The sequence below is a fragment of the Pogona vitticeps genome, chromosome 1, assembly GCF_051106095.1.
Source record: "Pogona vitticeps strain Pit_001003342236 chromosome 1, PviZW2.1, whole genome shotgun sequence".
NCBI lineage: Eukaryota > Metazoa > Chordata > Lepidosauria > Squamata > Agamidae > Pogona > Pogona vitticeps.
Genome location: NC_135783.1, coordinates 158,816,664 through 158,835,081, shown reverse-complemented (window position 1 = coordinate 158,835,081; position 18,418 = coordinate 158,816,664). Strand labels below are relative to the sequence as shown.

At 41.0% G+C, this 18,418-nt stretch overlaps 1 protein-coding gene across 3 annotated transcripts in view; it reads right to left on the bottom strand.

Moving 5' to 3' along the window:
• SERTAD2 (SERTA domain containing 2) overlaps positions 1–18,177 on the bottom strand; it is a 170,207-nt gene extending 152,030 nt beyond the window's left edge. Inside the window, exon 1 of one of the 3 annotated variants that reach the window (XR_002301448.3) lies at positions 18,013–18,151. The gene's annotated coding sequence lies outside the window, so the exon portion shown is untranslated. Of the gene's footprint in view, positions 1–314; positions 1,152–18,012 lie in introns of those variants that run through there. The other 2 variants (XR_012088419.2, XM_020803363.3) reach the window with 2 other exon arrangements.
• Between the last annotated feature and the right edge of the window lie 241 nt (positions 18,178–18,418).

Genomic DNA, 18,418 nt, shown 5'->3' with positions numbered 1-18,418 from the left:
CACATGCTTCCTAACAGCTCTATTTAAACTAGCTCCACAGTTGAAACAAATCATTTCCAACAGCAGCTCTGAATTATGCATGGCATCATTCAGAAGCTAAAGGCAAGATATTCTTCAGCATTCGCAGGGCTTAAGATCTTCAGACAATTACTCAAGCCAATGAAAGCATTCATTATTGCTATGTCAAAGTTCCACCAAGAGAGGAAAGAAGAAATGTACAAACCTAAGAAATGTAGATCACTAGAGATCATAAGACACTTAAATCTGAGAGAGAGGATGGAGGGAGAGATTAGGAAATAAATGCTGTTTCTTACCTTTCAAAACCAGCAAGCACAGGCCATGGAAACATTGCGAATTACCTCACCATACTCAGATCAGGGTTCATTTTTCGTCCTTTACAGCAGCTTTGTCTTCAGCCGCATGCTGCCCCTCATGAGCCCCTGAAACCAAGCACCATTTTGTCTCCTAAATGTAAACCTACAGCCAGGGCCAGTCCTATCATTAGGCAGGATGAAGCTTCATGTGACAGGTGTTGGACAGTGACAGCATAGTGTTGGAGGAAAGTATGAGTTGCCAAATGTCATGCAACCTGCCCTGGGTTTTCCTGAAGCTAACTAACCTGCTGCCTTCAGGTGCAATAAAATATAATGTCCTATTGCCAGTACTGAAGAAAAACAATTCACCTGCCAGACCGGTCTGCTTTTGTGGAGGTAATGGGAGGAGGTGCCATCTTGGATTCTTCCTCAGAAGCAAAATATCTTTGTCTAGTACCTCAGAATGCAATGCAATATTGTTTCACTCTGGATGCAACTACACTATTGAAATAAATTGGAAGATGGATCAGGGGTTTTGAAATCACAAGGTTTTTGTGTCGTATGTGCATCCTCTTGAGATAACTTTTCATCAATTTTTAAGTTTGCGAAGGCTACACAGGCTTTTAAAATAGTTGCATTTGAGGCTTTGTCCTGCGCCTACCAGCCCTTGCACTGGCATGTGTGCCTGACTGTGTGGGTTTTGTCAAGTAATGGATGGCCAGATCATGGGTTTCAGGCTGCAGAAAAACCCAGCATTCCAATCTGGTTCTTTTTTTTCTATCTGTAATACTGAACTAGTGCTATTCCACTTTGAAATAAATAAAATAATAAAACAAATATTAAAAATAACACCACTGGAAGCAGCTGTGAGAGGGAGCCACCATGAGGTGGGTGCTGCAGACTTGTTGCATTTGAGGCTTTGTCCTGCACTCACCCACCCTCATGCAGGCACCAATGAAAGCTGATTTTCTTTGGAGCTGTGCTGGAAATCAATTTGGAAGAAAAGAGTTAAAGAAGGAATACTGATTTGTAGCAATCTGTGGGCAAAAACAGATTTAATATTTTTGAGTGATATGGGTGAGAAATGTATCAGCTTGCATCCTGTGAAATTCTAAACAAATTCTACCGAGTTCACTTCTACTAAATGTGTTCCTATACAGATGAATTGGTGGAGAATGAAAATAACTATTTACAAATACATTACTCACAGTTAATTTCCTTTTCTAATAACTAAGGTGTAACTATATTATATTATGTTTTATAACAAAATGAAGGATAATAGTAATTTCATGGGTTAATTGTAACCTGATCATTATTTTTATACTTACAGGGCTGTGGTGTTCATAACAACAACAACAACAACAACAACAACAACAACAACAACAACAACAACAACAACAACAACAACAACAACAACAACAACAACAACAACAACAACAACAACTGCAAGCCATCTAGTCATTCTGACTTATGACAATCCCCTTCAGGGTTTTCCAGGTACAGAATAAACAGAAATAGTAAACTTCTGGGGGCAACCTGGGATTGTGCAACTTGTCCAAGGCCACACAGACTGGCTCTAATCGCAGGAAGCACAGCTAGGAGGAATATAAACATGGACCAAGCACTGGTTCTTGCTAGAAAAGTTAAAGCTTCCAAGATCTCTTCAAGTGAAACCTTATACATATAAAATGTATTATTTTAGCTTGGAAGCTCCAGAACTATAATGCTTGCCGAATCCAGAGACTCTCAACAGGGCCACCTACTGCAAACCCAATATGATTTCTAGAAAGTACTTCAGGTTTTAGTTGACAACTGGATATAATGTGGGAGTAATGCCAGGTTCAAGAAAAGGTGCACTGTCACTGCATCAACAGTGACAATTAATGGGTAACAGTTAAACACAGAGACATTTTCACATAGACACTGAATAGCAGTCTGGAGGAAATACAGAAAAGGCTATGTGGGGTGTCAGGTGGGCAAACATCAGGGGAACCATGGCCTGTCAGGCTGAGAGCTTCACAGTTCCAGAGGAAGAGGTCTGCCTCTCGGATTTGCTTCCCTCAAGACTACCCATTCTAGGAGCAGTGGATAGAGGATCTGGCGCAAAAACAGCAAAAGGCACCTCCAGCCAGAAGGCAAAGCTGCTATGACAGCAAGAAGACACACAAAGGGCAGCACTAGGGAATAGTCTAGAGGCAGAGACCCTCTCCTCTAGAATGAAATGGCATCAGTCAACATGGCTGGCTCACACAGCAGGGCTAAGTCTCTTTGTCATGAGAGGGAAACAGCCTGGAACAGCAACTGTTTGGAGTAATCAATCTGTGAAGTCCTTAGTCATGACCATGCCAGCAGGGAGATTCTGGGAACAAAAAAAGTAACTTTTTCAAGCTTTGGAGTAACACGTAATGGCCTGAAACCTTGGTGTGATTGAGCCAGCGTCATAGTCTTCTCTTCTTAAAAACCAGGAGCAATATTTTAAGTTCCCCGCATGGGTAGAGTACTCGTACTCAGCAGGCAAGATATTTCCTGTCGTTGGAGCATTTAAAGACACACGGGGAAGCCGCCCAGGATGGCCGCACTCCAACTAGCTTGTTCAAAATTCCAGTGTGACGGGAGGCCCAGCAGGGAGAGGGGTGGAAAAAAGAAAGGCAGCAGACACAGCCCTACCATGGAAGTGACTATCCCAATACGATGAAAGAGTAGCTTTTTCACTTTTACATTTTTTGGCACTTATGCCCCTCGTTATAATCCAGCTTCTCTTTTAGGCAGTCACAGGCAACAATCATGAAGGAGGAGGTGAAGGGTGGGTGTTAAAAGGAAGATACAAATCAAAAATTAGTGTGCCTCTTTTTGTTCTCAGCATTTCATGTACAATATAAAACATTGGTCTCTCATATAAAATATTATCTGCATAGTTAAAGGTATAGAAATAAGTAAGCATGATTAAACAGAGCTTTATAAAAATGTACAGGAGTAGACCTTAATCAAGCTAAACCACCAGCTCCTTTGAAAACAGGCTAAGGCAGCAGTTTCACAATGGAAACAAAACCTGTTTTTGAATCGGGTTTAGCATGCTTGAAATCAATTTTTGAAATTCCAACTACACAATGCACAAGGAAGCACAGGTTGTTGTTTTTTTACCTAGGAAGCATACTCTTTTTTTAAAAAATGGAGGTATTTTACTCAGCCACAAGAGACTCATTTATTTTTACTTACTTGTGAAATTGCTTTATTTTGAATTGTTTCAGTATATATATATACCTCTGTTGGTGTAAATTGTGTCTATAGAGTTTGTCAAGCAATAGATGCCAGGATTACAGGTTTTCATCTGCAGGAAACTCTTCCAGTCCAATCTGGGTTTTAAAATATATATATCTGTAACTGATCTAGCGCTATCTCACTTTGAAAGAAATTTTAAAAAATAAAATAAATATTAAAAATAACACTGGCAATGGCAAGTGGATGAGTGCTTGCCTGTGCCAGAGCCTCTGCCTTCTCTCGCCTCCCCTTCACTCCTCCTGCTTGCAATCATAGTTGGAGGGAATCAGAAAGTTTGGGTGGGGGAAAGTATTCCCTCCTTAGCAAGCCTGGAAGCTGACAATCTTGTCAATTTCTCTGGTCAATTTGTGTTTGGTTGAATCTGTTACTCACTGGCCTTCTTTCCCTCTGGCCAGTACCAACTGCCAGTTCCATTGCTCCCACTCCTTTTCAAAAAAACCCTTGTGTGTATGTGTGTGCAGGAAAGTCTTGTCATCTAGATCTGTTTAAAGTTTTTTTCTATTTGTAATATTGCTCTACTGCTATGCTAGACAGAAACATATATATTTTTTTAAAAAATGAAAATTTGATGCAGTCACCAAGATATCTGTGCCAAAACATTTTCCTGCCTGAGGTAGAGTAACATCTTTCAGGCTACCTGAAGGTCTGTATCTCCCCATATGAGCCTTCTCGGCATTTAAGATAATCAGAGGAGGCCCTCCGCTCAGTCCCACTGTCAGTGCAGGTACAGTTGATGGGGACACAAGAGAGGGCCTTCTCTGGGGCAGCTTCCAGGCTATGAAATGCTCCCCCCTCAGGAGATCAGGCTGGCCACCTCCCTGTTATCCTTTCACAGACAGCAGAAGACTCGTCTTTTCAGGCAGGCTTTTAACAATCATGATTGAGTCCCTGAATGCCTTTTTAAAGTTAAGATAGTTTTAATATGTACTTGCTTTTAAATATTTATTGTATTTTAATTAGCATATAGTTTAATTTTTAAAATGTTTAGCTTATTATGTTTTAAATTCTATCCTTTTTAATACTGTTAGTCACCTTGGGTCCCCTTATCAGGAGAAAGGGAGCCTATACATAAAACAAACAAATAAATAAAATAAATAATAAATATTTTGCCACCACACCAGTCCAGTTGCACAGTCCCTGTGGCCTGTTAAGCAATTTTGTTAACTGAGAAAAAAAATTCAAAAAGCACCTCTCTCACTCCCTCACAGTAAAAATGCAACAATAATAGTAAATACCTAACTATTAACTACTCTTCTATGCTGCCCAAAATTAATGATCTGGGTCAAATTCCTCAGTCTGTCGAATGGCAGGGCTGGTCCTGAATATAAGAAAATGCTGGAGATTCCAAGCCATTTAATTTCCTCCAGATCTCCTCTAAATAAAGCCCTCTAAAATTAATTTATTTTCCTCAGATTAACAGAAGGAATACATAAAAATGTGTTCCTTTACATTCATGAGCTATCCAGATTCTCCTCCAAATAAATTCCAGTTCAATTACCTTTCTCTGAATTTATGTTACATACCAGTCAATTCATTTCCACCTCCTTCTCTCTTATGGTTACCCCTCATGCATATACACACACATTCTTTCTTCCACCCTATCTCCTCCTGCTCCAAGTCAACTTCTTGCCTGCCCCAGACCTTTATAACAGCTCAGCTCTTCTTGGCAACTCAGTAAGCCACTGGCAGGAGGAGATTCTTCATTCTCCCATTTTTTTAAAAAAATGTAATTTGGGACTGATTGTGGCCCCAACTGTCCACTATCTTAATTTCTCCTGACTCCCCAGGTTCTTCTGGAATCCTACAGGGGCACAGAGACCATTGGGGCAGAGCTTAGAATGGTAATTTTTAAATTGAAATTTATTAACCCTACCCAGTGTAATGTTTGAAAAGAATCCTGTTACCCTTGTCCACTACATTTTTGAAAATTATAACGCATTACATTACATGCTGCAGTCAGTGTTACTTTTTGTTACATGTCTGGAAAGATTTCTTAGCGTGAAATTTGAAAACTTCCTACCGGAATGTCCCTGAAAGTGCCTTAAAATGTCTTTAAAATATAACTTGTGAAAGTGATTAGAAGACATTATTGATTGCACCTTCAGAGTAGCCTGGAACTTGTGCAAGAGTTGATTCACCAAATCCACTCCAATTCAATGTGCCTACTCTGGTTGCAACTTACTATTGGATTTCAGCCAGTATGTTGCATTTGAAATGGAACTTTGCTATATCCTCCGAAGAGAAAAATTAACCAGTTAACTAAATGACTTGTAACTGATTATTTCCAGCCTCTAAATAAGGGAGAATTAAGATGGCAAGAGATTCAAGCCAGGCAATGCTAAACATTGCAGTGCATCTCACTGTCTTGGCAAATGTTTTCAAGAAGACAGGATGGGCCAGGATGGCTCAGAGAGTTAGATATCTGGTTGCAGAGCCAGAGATTGGGAATCAGATTCTATACTGTGCCTCAAGGAAAAAGAGCCAGCCTATGTAGCCTTTTGCAAGCTGTACTGTCTCAGCATATCCCTCCCACACACACACCAGAAGAATGGACTGGTAAACCACTTCTATATCTAGAAAATCCTGGGGAAAGTCACAATAAGCTGAAACTGAACTGATCCAGAGCACTGAAATGCAGGAACTGGTGGGACTTGCATTAGAGATGTCCTGTCCAAAGAAACAAATTTGTTGGTTGGTATTTTTATACCAAACCATCTAGTGGCCTTGCCGCTACTTGGGGCAGTTTCCAGCAATGAAATAAACATACAGAAAACAGCCAAATCCCACCCAATCCGAAAATATAAAAGAAATATAATATAAAAGGAAAACAGATCTAAAAATCAAGATGGCAGCAACAAACAAGGTAAAAGTTATGGAATATAATAATCAAAAGAAGACTAAGTAGCCAATAATTATCAGGCGAGGAAATCCTGACATGCCTCCCTAAGTTTTTATGTGCTTCCTGAATATTTGGAGGGAAGAGGGCTGGCATTCCTCCACAGGTAGAGCACTCCATGACAAGATGGCCACCACAGAGAAGGCCTGTCTCCTCGTCACAGACTTCCTCACCTCCCTCAGGGTGGCCGTTAGCGGCATCAATGTCTGGGAGGTGCAAGTGGCCCAGGAAGATGATCTGAGGGAGAGGCATTCCAACAGGTAACGAGATCCCACACCGTTTAGGACATTAGAAGCAAACGTTAGAGACAGATAGTAATTAAAGCACATTAGTGTTGGCAAGAGCCAACTGAGGCAGGCTTTCACGCTTGGGGAAACAAGACTTCAGAGAAATCCCTGTGTAACTCCCAAAGACCAGTCCCCAAGCATACCAAGCTAATTTGCATATTCCTATATATGCAACTCCTTTCGTGACACTCAGACCCTTACACTAGTTAAGGATTTTCAGTTCCCAGATTATCTTTAAGTCAGTTTCTGACCTCAGAGAGAACTAGGTCCAAGAAGAGGCTTGAAGAGGCAGTTCAGAAAGGAAGCACGGCCATTCCACAGACGTTAATGAAAAACAACCTGCTGCCTTCCTGTTTTCTTCCTGTCTCTTTTCCTTCTATGTTGTGTCTTTTTAAATTGTAAACCATTCGAAGAGCCTTTCTTCCAGCTGAGGAGTCAGATAAAAATGCTATAAATGAAGTGCAGTCCTGTAGATTTGTTTGTCATTTCACTTTCCTGCCTTTCCAAGTCGCTCCTTTTCTAGTTTAGCTGCTGGAAGTAGAGGCCTTGACACAAAGCATACAGTTGTAACCTCTTTATATTGTGGAATACAGTCCGCGTGTGGTCTGATCATTGAAGGAGCAAAGGACAAACCCAAGCATAGTCCCTACTTTCTCTATATGCAGAAACATAATCTACATAGTCTTTATCAAGCAGAATATACTAGTGGCCTTTTCACAAATTTTATTTAATTGACCTTCTGTTTTCAAGAGGCAGTATATAAATCTGCTGCACAGATGCATTTAGTGGTCAGATAGGGTGGAAATTAATGGTGTGCTTTTCTCACTAATGCATGGGTTTTGTGCAGGGGCAATTCTAATCCACATAAAGAGTCAGAATAAACTAAAGAGGGGCCGCTTGTGGCAATTCTGCAAGATTCATTAGGCCACAATAAAAAGGTGTGATTGTGTATGCATGTCCCTAGATAGACTGCAGAGTTTCACCCTCCAAATAAAGTCACGATAATAAATACCCTTCCATCCCGCAGAGCATGAACATGTGTGGAGCAGCAGACACATTAAAACTGAATTAAAGCTCTGATTTTCAGTCATGTGTAGTAGCAATACTCAGACACCCAGGAGGACTGTGAAAAGTGTAAAATGAAAAAAATGTCTGCCTCCAAGGACCTCCTAGTCTTCTTTCAGAGACTGGAAATTCCTGAAAACAGCTACTGTTTCTACTAACATTCTCATGTATCAGTTAGCAGCTCATAGGCCACTTTTCCAGAGCCTAAATCCTGTGACAAAACTCTGCTTCCAGACTTTTTTTTTTTAATGAAGGAGGTGAGTTCATACCTAGCAGTATGAAATTATTACCATTTTTCTTTTCTTTTTTTCACCTCTTGTAAAAAGTAGTAAAAAGCATTCTTACATTTCCCCCCCCCCAAGAGGGGTCCCCAATGGGTCTCATGAAGCAAAAACATAAAATAAAATCTTGTAACACAAGATTTAATCGTGAGGTGGCACAAACTGGACTCATCAGGTAAGTGAGATGTTATCCAATATTGTAGGCTGAGAGCCGGCAGTTAAACAGAACTCAAAAAATAATTACCGTATTTTTCGCTCCATAAGACGCACCTTTCCATAAGACGCACCGATTTTTTAGGAGAAGAAAACAGGAAAATATAATCTGTTTTCTTCGCTCCATAAGATGCACAGACTTTCCACCCCCCTGTTTTGTGGGAAAAAAGTGAGTCTTATGGTGCAAAAAATACAGTAAGTTACAGAGAAATGAAGACATAGAGGCAATGAAGTGTATTGCATAAACTTTCTGGTCACATGCAATGTACACAATTTTTGCGCTTGGGAAGCACACCAGACCCTCCCTCAACTCACTCTAGGGATCACACTATTGTTGTCATGGTTCTTGGACCGATGACACCTAAGACCCTGTATGCTGCCTTCTGCAATAAGATTTTGGGTCAAATTCCAGCAAACTAGCCAAAACACCACATGGGAGTTAAGGAATGCACGAAATATGCCGGAAGCAGCATCCCCATTTATGTATGCTCAGCTGCCCCATCCACACATAGACATAGTATGAGTCAGAGGATATTTAGGGAATACTGGGAACAACCTGAGCAGTGGTAGTGGGGAACCCAGGAGTGGTTCCATTTCAGTGGGAAAGGCCTACACTCACCTCAAAGCTCTACTAGGACAGGCACTTTTGTTCAGCCCATATCTGAGACTGGCACTGAACTCTGCTGGGGAAGAAAGTACGTGAGGGGTTCAAGGGGAACTCTGTTTTCTCATATTTGTATGCCTTGTGGAGGAACAGGAGAAAAGATTATAGGGTATCTAGATGCAGAACCAGAGGTCAGGAGTTTGATTTCCCAGTGTGCCTGATGGTGGAAGAACTATCTTGTGTAGTCTTAGGCAAGTTACAGAGCACCCCCTGAAGAAGAGATTGGTAGATTTCTCCTGAGTACCGTGTGCCTAGCAAACCCTGGAAAGGGTCACGTAACTAAATTAAAGATTATACACAGACAAGTGTGATGTAGTGTAGTGGGTGGAGTGTTAGACTAAGAACTCAGGAGACATGGATTCAAATTCTTGTTGGCCTTGTTAACTTGTTGGGTAGTGGACACAGTAAACATTCCTTGAATCTCTCACGTACCTAAAAAACCCTATTAAGATCACCATAAATCAGAACAACTTAAGAACAAATTTTATAAGTGCACAACACCAATGGATGAACAACTATGATTCCATAGCATGTTTCTGGTTCCACAATACCCTGTTTCCCTGAAAATAAGACAGGGTCTTATATTAATTTTTCACTCCAAATATGCATTAGGACTTATTTTCAGGGGATGCTTTTTTTTAATGTACAACCATCTACATTTATTCAAGTGCAGTCATGTCATCTTCTGGTTGCTGCACAATGGTGGAGGGCAGGGTTTCACTCAACTAGGGCTTATTTTTTGAGTAGGACTTATACAATATTATGAGTATCCTGAAAAATCATACTAGGGCTCATTTTCAAGTTAGGTCTTATTTTAGGGGAAACAGGCTACCTATATACTTTTTACCACTGGACTATTAAAAATAAATGCCTAGTTATTTTGAAAACATATTTGATAGGGAACAAGAGCAAAAAAGAGCACGTTGCTTTCTCATAACCTATTAAATGAGTCACAAAAGGACCCTCAACTGCTCCAATCTTAGTATAATTATTCTAATCATGCTTTTTCGTACATCACAAATCTAGGGAAACCATTAGAAGATCAAATGAAAGAAGCAATGGGGTGTGTGGGGATCTCGATGCATGTGAACTGCACGTGCACACAAACATAGTCAAAGTGACTCACACTCACACATACACACTTTCCATAGGTCTCCAATGTAACAGCTGAATTCACTCTTGAAGCACTTTGTAAAATGCATCAGCATGATGAGGCACAGCAGGATCACACACCTGCTGCAAAGGCAGGAAGAACATGGGGGCGGGAAGACAACCATTCATCTTTTGATGCACTAAAATCACCACAAGTCCACTCTTCAGATGTGCTGATCACAAGAATAGCTCTCTAGAACTTCTAGTAACAATGAGAGAAGTCTCAACATCATCTCAACCCTGATTTATTACAAGTCTTTCCAGACTTCAGGAGGCATCAGATCCACTCTGAATCATCCCCACAGTCAGCTAAATAATCCGATGAATGAGATACATTCCCTACTACTCTAGCTTGAGCCTAGAAAAGGGGTGGGGGGGGAAGAGATGGACAGAATGCCATCGCAGATGCCAGACTCATTCTTGTGATTAGGCATAGGAACAAAAAACTTGTTTCTCGGCAATGCCTGAACAACAACAGGACATAATGTAATACTTGCCCCAGGCAGGTAGGCATTACTCAGTCATAATTGTGGCATTCAAAGAGGAGTCCTAAAAGGAAGGTGTGCCTTAGGTGGAAAGCAAGGGAGGACTACATGGGGAACAGAAGCTAACAAGCCATCCAAGAGGAATGTCTGGCTAATCCTGGAATGCAAGAGCTGGAAGGAAGGAGCACACATGCAAGTGAATCACTTTGCTTGCCCATTTGAGACGGACTTGAAGAGTATGTAAACAGATGCCAACATAAAGTCTACAACATTGGTTCCCAGCCTTGGGTCCCTCGATGTTCATGGATTAAAACTCGCAGAAGCTTTCATCACTAGCTGTGCTGGCCAGGAATTCTGGGAGTTGTAGTCCAAGAACATCTGGGGACCCAAGGTTGGGAACCACTAATCTATGATATACAGAGTAACGCCAACTTGCCAGGGACTATTAAAAATAATGTGTAATTTTTACTACAGGAAGCACTCATTTTTGCATCTCATAATCATAACGCAATTTCCAATGGCATTACAAAAACCTCATTCTGTTATGATTTGACAGTTTTGCTCTTTAAAATATTATTAGTTGCTTCCTCTTTATGTATATATTGAACAGATGTTTTCACTGAATGCAAATGAGAACAAGCATGTGCCTCTGAAAGGTTTAGCTTCACCACCATGACACAAATTTGGGAATTCTTTGCTTATTAAAAACATCCAGGGACATTGGGATTTTTAAAGCATTGTAATTGCTACTCCTACATTTTAGAGGATAACAAAAGGTCTTGAAAACACTAAGAAGACATAACTTGGTGATGTCAGCGTGCATCCTAAGCAGTCCAGGGAAAATTAAGTACAATGTGCAGCTTGTTTGTATACCTTTAAATCCCCTCTCTGTCTTTCAGGGATTGTTTCTAAGCCATCAAGTCATGAGGAGACCTTATTGAGAGTTTCCTCTAATCCACACCAGCCCCATTTAATAAGAGCAAACCACAACATTTTTAATTGTCTTTTTCTTAGCTTCCCGGACAAAGAGAGATTGTATTGTGAAGAAGAAGTTGGCAACACTTCCTTCTGTTGCATTGAAAGCATGAAATAAAGGACTACACACACACACACACACACACACACACACACACACACACACACACACACACACACACACACACACACACACACACACACACACACAGAGAGAGAGAGAGAGAGAGAGAGAGAGAGAGAGAGAGAGAGAGAGAGAGAGAGAGAGAGAGAGAGAGACAGGGAATTCCTAAGACTGTGCCACTCCCAAACCAGCAATCCTTCTAAAATGTCAACATGAACTGCATTTTTAATTTTTCAAGTTGGTGACCTTTACTTCTGTATGCAACACCAAAGGGGTAATAGGAAGAGTTTGTCTCTTAACAGAAATGCAAGAAGTTTTGTACGGCCTGTCATGTTTTGTGCACTGCAGCACACCTCCTCAAACATAAGCATCTGCTGAAGTGGGCTGAGGTCTACAAAGGCTCATGTCCAATAAAGCTTTTTAAGGTGCCACAAGACTCTGTTATGGGAGACTAACATGACAATCACACTAGAAGCTTCTGCAACGAGAATATTATTAACATCTTGATCTCCTGGAAGCTAAATAGAATCTGTAAGGGGTAGTTTAGTTACATTAAAGAATATGCCACCTAACAGCCGAACTAGAAAACAGTTCATGGTATTTCTTTTAATTTAAATAATGTTTGCATTCAAAAAAATATGTCACTTCACATCTATTTTAAGTGCCCAAATTATCTAGGTTGAAACACTGTCCGTTTTAAGCTACTTCAATTAATTTTTGCAGATGCATTTAGTAGTTTGTAAAGAAATATTCCAATACTCCTTTTCAAAAGTACAAAAAGTGACCACGTGCCTGTGTCAGTCTAGCATCTGTAAAACTGAAACATTAAATATATCTGCACCATGTCACAAACATACACTGTGGGAAGCAGGTGAGATCCATGGCACATATCTTCAAGAAACCGGCCTGTCTCTTCTATATATATTTTTTCCTGTTGATACAGTGCTTAAAGGGAAGTATTTCTAAAAACAACATAATTCTAAGAGCTTTTTGTCACCTATGCTCGTATGACATTCTCAGGATTAAAGTCAAGTTTCACCAAGATAATAAAACATCAGAATTTATTTCACTAAACCATTTGGCAATATTAAGATCCAAAGAGTCCCCCTAAAGGTAACCTAGTCTATATAATTAATGTTAATTACTAAAACATCTCCATCAGTGACACAAAGCATAGCAATGAACACCCTATTACTCAAACAAGCGGAAACATGATGAAACAAACACAGAACAGATTCCCTTCATTCCAAGAGATTAAAGATTTAATTTAAAAGAGGCACACGCTGGTGCCAAGACAACATCGCAGGTCTCTTCATCATTTAACAAGTAGGTTGTCTCCCCAACAGTAGGTTCAAAGGCCAAGTTTTCTGCAGAGACAAAAAAGTCGTGCAGAGCTTTGGACAACTGCAACAACACCAAGTCCAAGTTCCAATCTATCCTTTTCACCTGACAGGATTCATGCTAGAATTCTATTTCCACGAAACCCGGTGATAAAAATCCTCATTTTCATTGTGGAACTTCACCTCTGATTCCACAGAAACCTAAATTTATGCTAGATGTATTACTTCAAGCAAAATTTAACACAGCCGGTGTCTTAAAACAAGTGTGGGATAATTAAAAGCCCTCTTGTCAAAACACAGAAGGAGAAACAATGCTTCCTGGATTATTTTTCACTTGCAATATAAAAGGGTTTCACACAAATTTCTTCTAACACTGTCTTCTAGTCCCTTAGCACTCCTCAAGAGGGTTGAAGCATCTCACTCTCTGAGATTTCAGGGGGCACAATCCAAGACAAGGGGACAAGCTCCTTGTGAAGCCACAGGAGGACATACCTAAGATGTCAGAGGGAGGGCACGCAAAATGTTGGGAGGGGCAAGGAACACCCAGGTCAATTAGTCAAGAATCTGAGTAAAGCTTGGCCTGAGATATGGCTCTTCACTTGAAAACTCAAGGTAACAGGAATTACCTGGGACTTGTCTCTGTGATGTGTGGTCAAACTTCAGAACTGTAGAATTATGTCTGCACAACACACATGGCCTGACTGTTTCTCTCCACTGCAGCCCCCTGGCCCCCAAAACCCTGGCTGACTTCAACCACTGCTCCAAATAACATTTTGAGCTCTCATGTGTTTTCCAAACAATTCTGCATAATTGGTTAACATAATACATGAAACATAGAAACTAAATAGAGCCTTTGTACTACCCAGGAACATAATATTCTGTTCGTGAAGCCCACATATATTTTGCACTAAAAAGCTGGTATCTGTTTAGAAGGACAATCCTGAAATTAGATTTCTATTTGGCTGTGCTCATTATACCAAAACAGATATCTACACTGAAGTGGCTGGATTCCATTTTGCCCACAATTTATGTCAGCAAGCAAACACTGAAGCTGCTCAGAAGTTCTGGCCCGGGTATTAGACAATGATGAAAAAGCTCCATTGCATTCTGGTGCAGACAGAGGCCTAAAATTACAAATTTAAAACCAGAATTTAATAACACATTTAAGTCCTGTCAAACTTTCAATTTTCAATATATCTGGAGTTCATCATGCATTTGAGGAGAACGGATGAAGCTGGTACACAGTAGCAAAACATACCAATAAAAATTAGACAAATTGTCAAAATGGGGCAACACATAAAACTAATTAAAGCTTAGATTTTTTGTGTCTGTATTTTACCCTTAAAAGTATAGGAGAAATTGACTAAAATCCTGCTGCTTCACATAATAAGGTTGTAACTATACTGTCACTCAATTCACAGCCTATTTTATACTTCTGTTCAGATAAGGTGATCTCACGGAGACTGTGGGTTGTTTCAAATGCCAGTGTTCACACAAACCCCTCAATCTGATGCAGTTTGATCCATGCCACAGACCTCCTTCCTTTGATTCTGCCTTCTGCCGATCCCATAGCAGGGAAACACAGCAATTTGCTATAGTTTGTCTTAAGAGATGGGCACAAACCAGAAAACCTGTGGTTCATTATGGTTGATGGCTACCAACCAACCATGAACCAACTGAAACATGAACTGGTTCCCATTTTGTTTTTCAGTTTTGTGCTGGGGGAGACCACCTGCTCACCTCCTTCCCACTGCCCCTGCCACTTCCCTTACCTGGTCCCAACACCAAGGCCTCCTCTTCCACCTCTGATGCCAACATCATAAATGATGGGCCAGCTTGCCTTCCAGGAGCCAGGCCCGCCCGCTGTCTTTGCACATGTGCCCAATGCCTAGATGATAGGTGGGCACATGCACAGAGACAGCAGACTGGCTCCAGAAAGGGAAGCTGGCCCACTGATTCTGCACATGTGCTCACCACTCACCTGGAAGGGAAGCCTGTTTCCCCTCTTTTCCCCCTCTCACGCAATACCAGAACCAGGGGACATCCACTCAGATTGAGTGTTGAGATGGCATCTGGCCTAGATGCCTTTAAAAGGAGATTGGACAGATGCCTGGAAGAAAAGCCCATCGCAGGTTACAAGCCATGATGGGGATGTATAATCTCCAGGCTTAAAAGGGAGGTACCTCAAAATGCCAGATGCAGGGGAGGGGTATCAGGAGACAGGTTACAACTGATTTCATAAGAAAAAGTCTATTTGAATCATTGCAAATTGAAAAAAGTAGAAGCCCCAGAAGCATAGAAAAACATCCATATCCAGAACAGAAAGGGCTAGACAGATTCAAATTGGCCTTTGAATCATGTGAATGATAAAAAAGAGTGAATTAATCCATTCTACACTCATGACAAATCCTGCAGTATTTGACCATGATCACCTTTGTCACACTAGAGCAGACTCACTGAATCATTGAGAATATGTGAATCAACTCCTCCAACAGTTTTATTTATTCAAACAGGCTTACTCTACTTCTGAGTTACTTTAGCAAAGTCAGTTGCAACTAGAGTAGGTTCACTTGAATCACTGGAATTTGCAGAGGAGTTGACTCACCAAATCCCCACTGATTCAATGGGTCTACTCTAGTGCAACTTACTAAGCTAAGCAACAGGATTTCAGCCATTCTATCTTAATGCGACTGTGACAGTGTTCATGTGAACAACCACAGGTACATCACATAAAGGCTATGCTAGAAGGTGTGGCTTATATAAGCCACACCTTCTAGCATAGCCTTTATGTGATGTACCTATGGTTGTTCACATGAACACTGTCACATCGCATTAAGATATCTACTATGCATATACATGTTCCAGGAATAAGAATTTCCACAGTTTCCCTTTGGAATGTGTGGCATGATTGAGTTCAAACAGGGATACCCTGTTCTTCTGGATTCTGGTTTCTCCAGAACAAACAGCCACACTCTCTGTGGCTATTCCCCAATAACCTACAAACTCTGTTTTAAACAGGAAGTCATGCCTTTATTCCTTCTTTACTCTTCTCTTAGGATCATGCACTAAACAACTTCAAATCTACAAGTCTGGAACCCACTTTTGGACTACACCTTTTCAAGGGGAAGTCATGCTTTCATTCCTTCCTTATCCCTGTCCTTCGAACATGAAGTGAGGAATTCGAACATCTGCAGGCCTGGAAGCCACTTTTAGACCAAACATGTATTTGGAGGTTCTGCTTTTAATTGCTGGTTTTTATCAACCATGGTTGCTTCTATTATGTCACCTTAGTTATACTAGCAGTGATTCCAGTCTCACAGTTGCATGAGCTAAATAAAGTTCATGGTACAGGGCTTTATAGGTCATAACCAGAACCTTGAATTGTGCACAGAAACTGACAGGGAGCCAATGCAAGCAAGCCAAGACTGTGGATACATGAATGAATTTACTAATCTCAGAAATCCATCTGGCTGCTGCATTTCAGCCCTGCTGAAGTTTCTGTACTGTTTTCAAGGGCAGCCCAAGTTACAATGCATTATAGTAATCTATTTTGAGGTAGCAATAAAAATAAAATGAGAGTAACAAAAAAGATCAATAATGTGAAAAGGAAGCTAAGAGCTATCTCATCTCTGTGGTGTAAATTATTACATGTAAAATGATTAAAGTCATCTGTTACACAGCCTATCTCTAACGGGTACATTTCCAAAACATCACTGAAATTAGGTAATATTTAGCCCCATATCACATGCACTTTTGTGCGCAAGCTACACAGAGCTCCTGACCCAACTTTGCACTCAGAACCTGAAAAGTGCAGCATCTATGACAATGGTGACCACTGGTGACGAAGCCAGCATAACAGTCAGCTTCTTCTGTCCAACAGTCTTACCTTCCTTCTTAAGGCCATAAGTTAATAAAAGGGAGTGGAGCTGAAAGACAAGAGGGCAGCCAACAACTGGTGAAACCCCTCTGTAAAACACAAGTCTGGCAAAGTCCCGTTTCCCAGCATCCCTAGCCAGATGCCTCACAATTAGTAGCCCATCTGAAAACTCTCAAAATACAAACTGAAGAACAGAAACAGCTGTCCAGATTTGTTCACCTAGGCTGGGAAAAATGCCAAACTCCCAGGATGCAAGAGTTAAAACTCTTGCCACCTAATAGCAGTTCGTTTTTGAAACTCCACTACAGAATTACTTTGCACAGCATCAGATGTATTATTTTATTGTTGTACCTTTCAATCAAGATTCTGAATACAGGTAAAAGGCATCTACATCTTGAATCTGGAAGGAGTGACAAATGACATCAAAAGCAAAGGAGTGACATATCTAACATTCATCAGACTTCCTGTCCAAATAAATAGCACGGATGTTCAACAGTTACCATCTTTCCTTTCTGAAGTTATGACGACTCTTTTTGGAAATTTATGAGTCCCACTGAAACTCATGTACTGAAAACAATTGAGGCTTCTTTTTCAGCAAGCACTATCAGGGCTGCCCTTCTCAGAACATATATACTGTAAATACATACTGTTAAGTGAACATTGTTTCATACCCATAGATTATTTATTTCCAAGTATCACGTACGTGTAAATCAGTCAAAAGTGGACTATTGAACTTTAACATTAGAATAAGAAGTGCAAGGAATGAAATCATTAAGGATTTTTTTTACTTGATCCCAACTGTTGATTTTTCATTTAAAAAGATTAACTTTTGGGACTGTGGACAATAGACTAAAATTAACCACTACTGAGTAAGCTGCCTCCAGTTGAAAACTTAATTCTCATCATCCAGTTTTTCAGTTTCTCTTTCCTTTCCCCCCTCCCGCCAATTTTACATTGAAATTAAATAAAACCTTCAGATCGAGAATGCCATGCCTTTAAACCAACGTTGTCGCCCCCCCCCAAAAAAAAATCACTATTTGTGGTCTAGTACAGTACTCACCCTTTGAAGAAGAATTCAACAATCCAGGTTCATAAGAGGAAAAAGAATGCAATAAACTCCAAGAGGAGGGGAGGAAGGGAGGAAGGAAGAGGGGACTGGGGGAGGAGGGGAGTTGGGTAAGACAGGCAGACAGACGGACAGGCGGACAGACGACCGGCGGGGAGGGGGGGGTGTTGACAAGGCGGGGTGGGGGGTCTGGTGTGAGGACGGGAGGGGGCGATCCCGGCTGGCTGACACGGACTAAACCAAGCAGGCGCCCCAGGTGTATTCCCGTGGCTTCTCTGCTCCCCTATCCCATCCCTCGGCAGTCGCCTCTTGCTCAGGAGGGCAGCCTAGCTGGGAGGGAAGTTGGGGCTGCAGCCGGACCGAAGGAGGGGACCCGGGACCAAGTAGGGCAACCAGCTAG